We start from the raw sequence: 10815 nt of genomic DNA, 5'->3' as shown, positions 1-10815 counted from the left end.
CCCTGTTCACATCTGCATGCTTTGCAGTGCTGAATGCCAATCAAATGATATAGGTCTAAATTAAGTCTATGTAGATCAAATTAAACTACTCTCTGTGAAGGCCCAGCCAGTCACTTATGATAAATGATGTGTCCATATTACTAGTTTTATTAGGTAAGAGAAGGTTGCATCAAAGTGAACGCAGGACTCTGACTCTATAATGTTCTTCTTACATGTCATTTACAAACCCAGTGAGCAATTATCGGCTGGAATGATGAGGTCTCTGATTCAAAGCGACAACTCTTTTGTCTAAAGCTGAGGGGATGTAACTGTGTGCGCCAGCTTGTGTCCAGGGTCTCCTCATTCGCCCCCAGGGAATTGAGAAAGGTAACTTTGGCCGTCTGACCTCAGACTGAGAGAATTCCAATCTCTTACCGTTACTAAATCTTTATCTTCACACGGGCTGTATAGCTTCGCCTCTGCTGAGTTATAAACTCTCAGCCTTTCTGCTAGTCCTATAGTCATCCAGCCGTTTTATTGTCTCAGTGGGGGTACAGGGTTCAGGCAGCAGTCATCCACAAAACAGAGGTGAACTGTTTGGCTACTGTGCTAACTTATCATTCTGACTTGTCCAGGCTTTGACGGAGCACAAAACCAACACAGGGTGGATTCTTCTCGTAAACTAGTTGTAGATTTTAGCTCTTGTTGCAAGCTGAATGTATTCATTCCATTCATTTCAAATAGACAGATAATCTATCATTTGAGAGTTAAACTGTGTGAATGTAAATTGGAATAGAAAATGTTTTTATCAATTATCAATGAAATCTAAATGAATCATGAATTAAGATTGAACCTTTGTCAGATGTTTTTGTCATAGCCCACGACTTGTGAGCCATATTTTTACCATTCACACTTTTTCATTACTATATTACGCTTTCCTACTGTATTTTCATACTTATTATAAATGCAAACCCCTGTTGGCTACACAGGTCTACATTATTCATAAATTCTCTCATGGATGATTTATTAACTGTGATATTGCACTTTGTGGCAAGTGACACCCAAAAGAACAATAGGTTTGAAATTTTCATTAGGTTTTAAAATAGTAAGGTCCTGGGAAGAGAATGTCTTGGATATTTTAAATCAAACATTTTCTCAACTTTCCAGAATAGCAGCCTGTTGGCGGTAAAGTCATGAATGTAGCCGGAGACTTGGCAAACAAATTAGAGCCACTATGAGTCTGTGTTGATAACTATAGTGAAGTATTTGTGTTGGTGAGAGGCAGGTGGCAGCCAAAAAGGACAAAGTCAGCCTCAGTCAAAAAAAGAACAGACTAGTGCTCAGCACTCATAAATCCACATGATGTTCAGTTAATGCAGAAGCTGCTCACACACCAATTAAAGTGTATTTAGGCTGCTGATGCGGGATTTGGCAGCAGTGTGTTAACGGTGATGTCACGTAGGGGCGGATCTCTGGCTGCAGTGACAGCAGAAGACAACTCTGTCTCACTGAGCTGGAGACAATCACAGTAGGATTTTCCTTGACTTATGTTTAATGGTGAAACAAATGTTTGGATATTGAATCTTGTTTGGTCTCGTCACCGTCTGCCTGCTCTACCCTGCACGTTCTCTGCTGAAGCTGCACCAGCGTGCACACTGTTACTGAGTGGAGCAGGTTAAAGCAGGACACAGCAGATAAGCTCGTGGCTCACTTGAATGTAGGCAGTTTTTTTTTCTTAAAAGAAATTCAGCTCTTTAGTGGATACAAACTGAAACTCCTCAAGGATCCTCATTTCTTCTTTCCAGCTAGAAACTGCTTCTTTGACTGCCACTGAAAACACACTGTGTCTTAAACATGAATCAGGAGGCTGATGCCCTAGAAATTGAAAATGGTCAGCAATAGCAATGTCCAGGAATATGTTTTCCTAACGGAGCGATTGATCAGTTGTGTTTTATTATTTTCAGATCTTCCAAGTGTCCCTCGGCTCGCTTGTATTTTTGTCATTTTTACATGTCATCCGGTCGCTGGTTGCCATTGTCATCACGGCAGACTGGGACCCGGGGAGAGGACGCCAGCACTGTGCCAGTTGGCTCAAGTAGTGAAAACACAAGGCCAGACACAGCACGGTTCTAATCTTCATCGTTCCAGACATGAAGGTCACTTTTGTGGTGATTGCAGTTTTTTTTTTTTTTTTGGTCCCATTAGCCACAAGACAAATTCCATATACCACATTATGTATGGATCTACAGTATAAGACTACCTACAGCAGATCATAACTCATGTTGCTATTTCGCTCCTACACACTACTAAATAGTTGATTCAACTAAAGCAGCTTAAATTAAGGGGAAAATAAATGAGGGTGAAGTTATTCATACAGGGTTATGTAACAGGGCCAGAGCCACTCCAGTGATCACGTAAACAAGTACAGCGTAAGTCTATTACTAGGGTGTAAGCCACCATCAGAAATGGTACACAGATAATTGCGAACCTTACTTGTAATATTTCTCCTGCAGTTCTCCCAGAATTATGAAACAACATCGTATCTACAGAAAACAGGAGTTTGGATTCACAAGAGGCTCATGAAGATTGTTTGTTTAATGAGAACGATTCCAATATTCTGTTAAAAACCAGACAAAAGCTGATTTCCTCTTTGTTGTGCTGCATTCACTGTAGCATACAACAAATAAAAAGCGTGTGTACCTTAAGTTATTGTATAGCTTTATCAGTTTTCATGCTGCTCTCCAGCCTGTGGAGCCATCCTCCTGGCGGTGCTTTGCTTGGTAGACAATAGTCCTGCAAATATCAGGGGCCAAGTCATTATCTTCTGCTCAGCAGGTGTAGACATTATTGGAGTGTTGAACTAATGATATGTAATGAGCTCTCTGTGACACATGTCTAGCCACCCTTACTATCATGGGGCCCATTAATAGATAACAGCATCGTAATTGGCTTCGTTGGGAAGCCAGACCTAAGCTTATGAATCTATCAAACTATATTTAAGTTGCGTTTGCACACTGTGTGCATTTTCACATGCTGTGTTTTCCTGCACTGAGCAGAAAAGTGTCTTAGTCTTGCTTTTATGGTTATCTGGTTCATTTAGCTCGTGGATCAACACGGCGATGCTTGCAAACTATCACAGCACTGATACTATGCTAAATTTCAAAGCGTGCACATGTACAATTGTCTGTGTCTACTTTTCTTTTTTTTAAACAAACACCAAGAAAATGATTCCATGACAGAGGAGGAATGAATCATTGTTTGTTGTGTTTTCAGTGTATTCTGCAGCCTAAATTGAAAGCCCAGGACACAAATACATGGCTGTCTTAAAAATTTATATTGGAAATGGTTTTGATGTTGTACCCCACTGCAAACACTTTCAGGCTTCTGCAGGTCTCCTAGCAACGGCAAACAAAGGCAGGACCCATCTCAAGTTTCCTGTGGAGCGGCCAGTCCGGCGTGCCTTTGATCTTGACTGGGAAAATAGCTGAGTGGGCACTACTCGCATTTGTCTTTCATTTACTCCAGCCCCCCTTGCCCCCCTCCCAAAATGTTCCCTGAAACAGCCAAATCTTCATCTGTCCCCAGCAACCAATACTGCTCCTGGATAATCAACCATGGCAAAGGAAGTCAGTGAAGCACCACAAAGTTTAGTTGAAATTGGACGTTTTGGTTTTGGGGCATAGTTTCTACCTTCAGCAGGCCATCATTTGTGGCTCCTCTGTGCAGGAGAATGAGTGTGTAAACCAAAATGGCATTTTACCCTTTGTTTCTATTGTTTCAAAGTAGTCTTACTGCAGAATTCATCAACGTGTCCCAGGACGTTAAAATAAAAGCTTCACTAAACCTGCCCTTGGAAGTGTTTTAAGCTGTATGAACTAGGACGTAACTGGAAATACTATTTGTATTCCATTAAAGTCCCAGTGCCCACAGAAAATGGGGCAAACGTTGGTGAACTGATGTGGATTTTGAAAGTCATGGGGCTACCACAGAGTGCTCCTATTTAAGTTCTCCATTAAAAATCTCGACTGCACATAGAAAAAAATATTTAGATCTCAATTCTCAGTGTTTAATAATGCTTTCAAAGTAGGTTCCAGGAATCTAAATATAAATAACTGGCTCATTCTATGCATAAACACGACCAAGGATAGATAGGGCAACGTATCTTAGGGCTATTGAATTTTATCTTACTCCAGCGCTCTGCTCTGCTTTCATCCGAAACAGCTCAGACAGCTCAGGAGATTAAACAAATTGAAGTGTTACATACTGTTTTGGTGTAATTTACTGTAATTGATGTTTCTATCTTGTGCCGAGGCCTTCCAAAGCAATTGCTTGTGTTTGTAGGAAGACATGCAGCCCAGTGGGGTGTATTGACTCAGGCTGTTGACTAATACTATTGGCATGTTTTAATGCTCTCCCATTGTTTGACTAACAGACTCCCCTGTAAAGCTAAAAGCACCTCGCACACTGCTGAAGATGAGGATCTGAGTATGTTTTATACTTACTTACAAATACTTAATATTCATCCTTACTTACACTTTTCCTCTGGGTTGTCCAGCCTGCTTCTGTAACTCTGCTGATAACCTACATTTCATGCACATCTCACGCTGCTCAGCAAATTCTCACATCTGAGCCTTAAATTCTGTTCTTCTTGATGTTAGTGTCACTTTCAGAAAGGAAAACACAACAGTCCCAGTTCCCAGTAGGGGAGGGACCATCCATCCATCCAAAGTCTTTTATTAGGTAAAAGTACAGAAGTTTTAACAGTAAAATGTATTCATAACACAGAAAAAAATGGTTCCTCTGTTATGTTAATGTGTGTAAGTGTGATTATGTTTCATATTAATTGATATCTAATATTGATTCATTTATGTTGTAGTTTGTGAAGTTGGAGCTGATTTGACAACCTTATCTACTGTTGTGGAGATGACAGCATCAATTTATCTGATCATATGTTTATATGTAAACTTTAAACATCTCATGTAGCTGAAGTGAAATAAATGTCCTGAACTAACTGAAAAAGTGCAGCAGTTTCCTCTGAACTGCAGCGAACAGAAAAATAAAGTTGCACAAAACTAACAAACTCAACTAGTGCAGCACTTGAGTAAATATATCACTGCTGCATATTCAGTATCCTGGATCATACATGTGCAAGCTTTCTGCACGAACAGTCCTGCAGCTGAGAGGCTTATCACACACGTCAGAATCGAAACATCACATTTATAAAGTGGTCAGGCAAAGAGAAGCTCACGCCACCAAAGACAAAATGTGAGAAATAATAACTGAATATTTTTGACTGAAAGCTGAGCTACAAGCTCAGTAAAAGAAAATAAAGCTAGCAAGTGAACCCTGAGTTAAGATCATTTTATAACACTATTGGTGCGGATTGAACTTTGACACACAGAACATTTGATGAAGATAATATTAAATTCCACACAGTGCACTCACGCAAAGTGAGTTTGTTTTGTTTCTCCACGCTGATAGTTATTCACCAAATGTCAGCTGCAATTTAGTGGATGTATTATTTTAAAAATCTAAACACCTACACTGCTAATTAATCACAATACTGCAAAGCATTTTACATGACAGTGTTTTGTTAGCTATATTCTGTATGATTGCTATTTGTGTATTTTTTTTAGCTCTCTTTAGAGAGCAGACAGCCTGTGTTTCATCTCTTACACCGATCCCTGTTCGTGAGGAACACTCGTCCTAGCTGGATCCTATTTTGGTTTGTCAAAGCAAAGCTGCAGAAAAGCCAAGTTTTTGCATTCCTTCAAAATCCTTTTGTGGAAGCAACTAAGGTTTGAGTTGTTACATGCAAGAACTGTGGAAAAAAAAACTGTCCCACCTCTGCATTCAGCTGCCTGGGTACACTGGGTACACACGGAGGTTTTTACATTCATTACCTCACAGTATTTAATGGTATACGGGCACATTGCTCAGCAGCAGAAAGGAACATGTCACCAGCATGACACAGGACGATAAAGAAAAGGTTGTGATCTACTACAGAGACACTGGTGTGCTCAGGTAAGCAGACCTTTACCTTTCAAGCAGTCTTGTGACCTGGAAAGGCCGGAAAAAGGTTTGCTCTTACCTCTCACCTTCAAGAACTCCTTTCTAACTAAAAGGGTTCTTCTGGGAAGAAAAAGAAACATTTGAAGCAGATAATTTTTTATCTCTCTCCCTCTCTCTCTCTCTCTCTCTTTCCCAAAAACCCATTGGAACCCTTTTTAGCATATTTATTTATAGCTTGTTTCTGATTCAGAATCCTGCGCAAAAAGACCGTTATAGCATCAAGTATCATCACATTACCCCTGACAAAAAATAAAGCATGTCTTCATGCTTGTCTGCACCAAACCCCACACAGAGTTATACCTTTCTGATAACCGCCTGTGCCATCTGACTCCGACAACAATGTTTGGGTGGGGAATGTATTAATATCCTCCTGAGCCCTAAGCATGCGCATTTACTGTCACCTTAATTCATCCCTTTATATGCTTACCAAATATAGGTGTCCTCAGAGGTACTTCATACTGGAACCATTTCAATATTTAGCCTTGCTAACGGTAAACGGATGGAGCTCTTGAAGGCATCGTTTCAACATTTGTTCAATCAAATAAATTTGCTGAATCTGCCAGTTAGAGTTTTTTTAGGCAGAACTTAGATATACTGAGCTTCTCTGCAAGTGTTGCCTGAGCTGGGACTTGATTTATGACAGTGTAAGTTGGATTGTGGCGGTGTGTGGGAGACCTAAGCACAAAAACATGACTTAAAAGAAGTGGTGTCCTCGAAATCCACTGTATGAGATGGTGCATAGTTACTGTTGCTCTGTAACATTTGCCTCAGTGCGGTTGTAGCTGTGCTTCACAATTACATCCTTATAAATAATGTAGGTCAACAATTATATATAGAGACTGTACAAGATCATGTTGTTTGTACATGCAAATTAATAAAATGCTTTTTTTTTTTGTTTTTTCTCATTACATATTAATATTGTATGTTTTCTAACATTATAACTTTCAGCCACCCGCACTGAAGACAGAGAGCAAACAAGCTTTACGCAGAGTTTACTGCTGACATTTAATACACCTGCACACTCTCTTTTTTATTCCTGTTGACATCACTGGGGGCTTTGATATCTCAAAATTTCCCAAAACCATCTGTGTGACGATACATTTAGAGGTAAACCACTCACTCCATTATAAATTGTTGTATTCTGTCTACATCTCCAATCAAGATCACCGTCGACTGGGTAGATACAGCGTGAATTTAATTATTCCTTGAGCAAATGTATTCGTTTGAATAAAGCTTTGGATGACCATGTTGCTCATGTGGTGGCTTCCTGCAGTCCTCACAGTGAGCTACCTTAATGTTTCCGCTCATTTGCTGATGACTTGGTCAAAGTCACACTATTACCAGGCTGCAAAAGAGCCGTTTAATATTCGTGTGTGAAAGAGGATGTTTGTGTGTGGAGGTGTTTTAGACAGATTTTGCTAATTTGACTGGTGCAAACCCACCTACACTTTTACAGTTCATCATAATATGAGCGTAGACCACAGCCACATGTTTTTTTCTCATCTTTAGTCATTAATATGGTTCCTTCTTAAACTGTAAGCCTATATTGCACTGAAACATACTAAATTCAAGTAGAGAATGTGACATGACATAAATCTGGAAAGAGTTTCTCTTCAAACTTTTGGAAGCAAAAAAAAAAAAAAAAAAAGGCATCAGTGGATTTACTGAAACTGGCATCAATCAGCATTTTTTAAATATGCATTTAACATGTGATCTGTTGGCTGTTGCTCTTACCAAACTGAATATGTTAACAGTAACTCTCAGGGGATTTAATATGCTGTTTATTGATGCACTTTTCTGCATTTCTGGACTTTTCTGGAATGTGGGCTGCTCCTCCCACACGATAACAGGAGTACTATAGATTTTCACACATCATATTTTTAACCTCCAAATATTTTGTTCACCTCTAGGGCACTGTGTTCGAGTTCCTCTTTTATTTCAGGTTTCCACTGGAATCTCTGGGTATGTAACGAATGCGTAAAGCTGATCTGGCTATTTAGAGCAACGCAAACACACGTTACACCATCTCAATCTGTGTCAGCCTATATGCTATGTACACTTGGAAGAAATCAGTGTCTGTTTATGCCATATAGAATTATCACCTCTTAACTATATGACATTTCTGGAGAGAAAAAAACAATCATGGCACAGACGGAGAGGGGGTGGGGTGGCATTTGTCAGTGCTCTCATTGGGGTTCAAAAGTAGAATGCAAAATGTCTGTCTTTGTCTAATTCAACACATTTTATTTTTGTAACTGAGAAATCTGTTCAGGGACCCCAACATTTCCAACTGTCAGGGTGTCATTTGTCAAAAAAAAAAAAGTGAAACTGAATTCCCACCCCCAGTCCTTCTGTATGTTGTGAGGTTATAGTTGTTACAAACATGCAAGGTGGGGGTGTGTATGGGATGCACACGTGGACGCGGCGACCCATCACCTCAAACACACACCTCATGGTCGTCCCACCCTGCAGAGAGCACTTTGGCCGCTCTCCTGACTTCCCCTTTGACCCTGCTGTGCTGTATAACCTCGTCCACCATCAGCTGACGATGACTTTTAAGAGGCCGAAGCCGTTGGACTGCAGAGTCTCGTCCGTCACGTTACCCTCCAGGGCAGCCTCTTACTCTTTAGCGTCTCATTTTTTCTTCCCTCTTCTCCTCCTCCTCTTCCTCCTTCCCTTTTACCCCAGCTCTCTCTTCCCCAGCAGCCTGCACAGTGAGGCTGCCAAGCCATTAGCGAGTCCCAGCGCTGATAATGAAGCCACAGAGGTGGTCTGAGCCAGGGTGGCGCAGGAGCTGGAGCACAGGAGGAAGGTAGATTAGGATAATTACGTGGCCATGGGAGCACAATGAGAAAGGTGTCTCACTTCCTGCAGGCCTCAGTCGGCGGAGGGGCACAATATAATCAGGTGAGACACCCTCTGCTCAAAAAGGAAAAAGAATAAAGAAAAATTTGTTCCGTTCGTGTTTTTAATGATCAGAATGTGAAATGATGCATGTTGGATTTTGTTGTAATAGTGATTGCTCATCCTCTGTGTTTGCAGGTGTCCTCCACATGTTCGGATGTGTTTATTTGTTGTTTGTGTAGCTGTGGTTTGGGTTTCTCACACATACTGTAAGTAAGTCCTAAATATCCACACTCACCCAGACTTTGAAGAGCCTATGAGGTCAGGTTTTAAATTATGGTCTGCACCCACACCAGGCTTTCTCTCCCCACTCCTGTAAATCCATTTTCCACACAATGCATTTCAAATCAAAGCGGCGTCACCATAACATGCCTTAGGAAACATTAAGCCATAGTGCGTTACTTTCATGTATGATAGCATAGCCCCTGTATGCTTTGATGTGCTCACTTTTTTTTAATGCTTTATTAATAATAACACACTGGCTCCTTCTTACACCAACATCAGATTCTGGTTCTCCTTTCTCTCCTCCTGAACTACATCCCTCACTCCTTCTTTGCCTCAGCTCCTTCATCCCTCCCCAGCCCCTCAGCCTTGTCTCAGGATTGGCCTGTTTGTGCTTGGGAAGCGGGATTAGTGGGAATGATACGGGCCTCGAGATGAAGAGAACGCCAAAGACCTATCAGAGGGCGGCGAGTGCTGAGCGCTGCTTCGCCATTGGTTACTGTGGAAATCAGACACGTCTTCATTTTTTCCAACCATCCTCTCAGAGTGCCCAGCTTTCATTTCCATGCCCGGGGAGGGAAGCAGAAAGAGGATGGTGGGGGGGGGGGGGGCTCAGGATTTGAGTTTCAGTTAGTGCATATAAGTGTGCGTGCACGAGTGTTTGCTTGCATGTTGTGTGCTCAGAGATACAGAGGGATGAGCGTGTAGACACTGATAGCACTCACCTCCTCCAAAGCTGGCCAAAATACAAATGCTGGAGCAGCCTGCAGATTTCCACTGTTGTTCTAGATAAACACGTTTCCTATGAATGGGATGCCTGATTCATAGACATGTAAAACCTGATACAGATTTCTCACTGATTTTTTTCTTATTATTTCAGCTTTATCACTGGATATTTTGAATTAGTGTTACAGGAGAAGATATCCCAAAGCACACAGTGGCTGCTCAGTATTTGCTGAAATCTTCTCTCTGACAATTTCAAAGTGATGTTGGTAATTTACAGGATCACTTACCAGCTCCCCACATTCACACGTAAGCTCTCACACAAAACATCAGCTGATTTGATTTTCTGCTTTTGTATTTTCTTTTTTGTTTGTTCCTTTTAAGATGCCATTTCCCTCTTTCTCTTATGTAGAATTATTCAATCTTGGCTTGTGTGTTTCTCTCATTTCAGCATCTTCTGCTGCAGGTTCTTCAGTCATTCAGCTGCAGTCTGTGGTTTCAGAATGTGCCCTGTGCAGCTACATTTCCAGAGGCTCCTCATTTACCTACATGTGTTTAATTAGTCGTGGTCGTACGTGTGCACACTCACACCATTTATTTGGTGTTATGTAATGTTTTATACACAGATTTGACAGCATTCTGCAAGGGAAGTTCTTCCTAATGTCTTCATATGGAGAATGTGCCTGTTGAGCTTGCTGTGCACCAGACTGTTGTCAGTATTTGCTTGCTTGTTAGGATGCAGCCAGTTGACTCTGGCTGTCTGAACACTGGTATGACTGGGAGCAGTGGAGCTGAGCCCCAGCTGACTTCATTTGTTCTCTTCGCCCATAATAGATCTGCGTGGTCTGCAGGCCCTCTGGGGGCACCTGGCTCCCCTCCCTGCCATCGCTGGCCTGATCGATTGCCGAGGCCATC

Source organism: Trachinotus anak, unplaced genomic scaffold, assembly GCF_046630095.1.
Source record: "Trachinotus anak isolate AG129_WGS33_773 ecotype Australia unplaced genomic scaffold, CSIRO_AGI_Tana_v1 ptg000021l, whole genome shotgun sequence".
NCBI classification, from domain to species: Eukaryota; Metazoa; Chordata; class Actinopteri; order Carangiformes; family Carangidae; genus Trachinotus; species Trachinotus anak.
The sequence above is the reverse complement of the archived record's forward strand: the minus strand, read 5'-3'. Positions refer to the sequence as shown.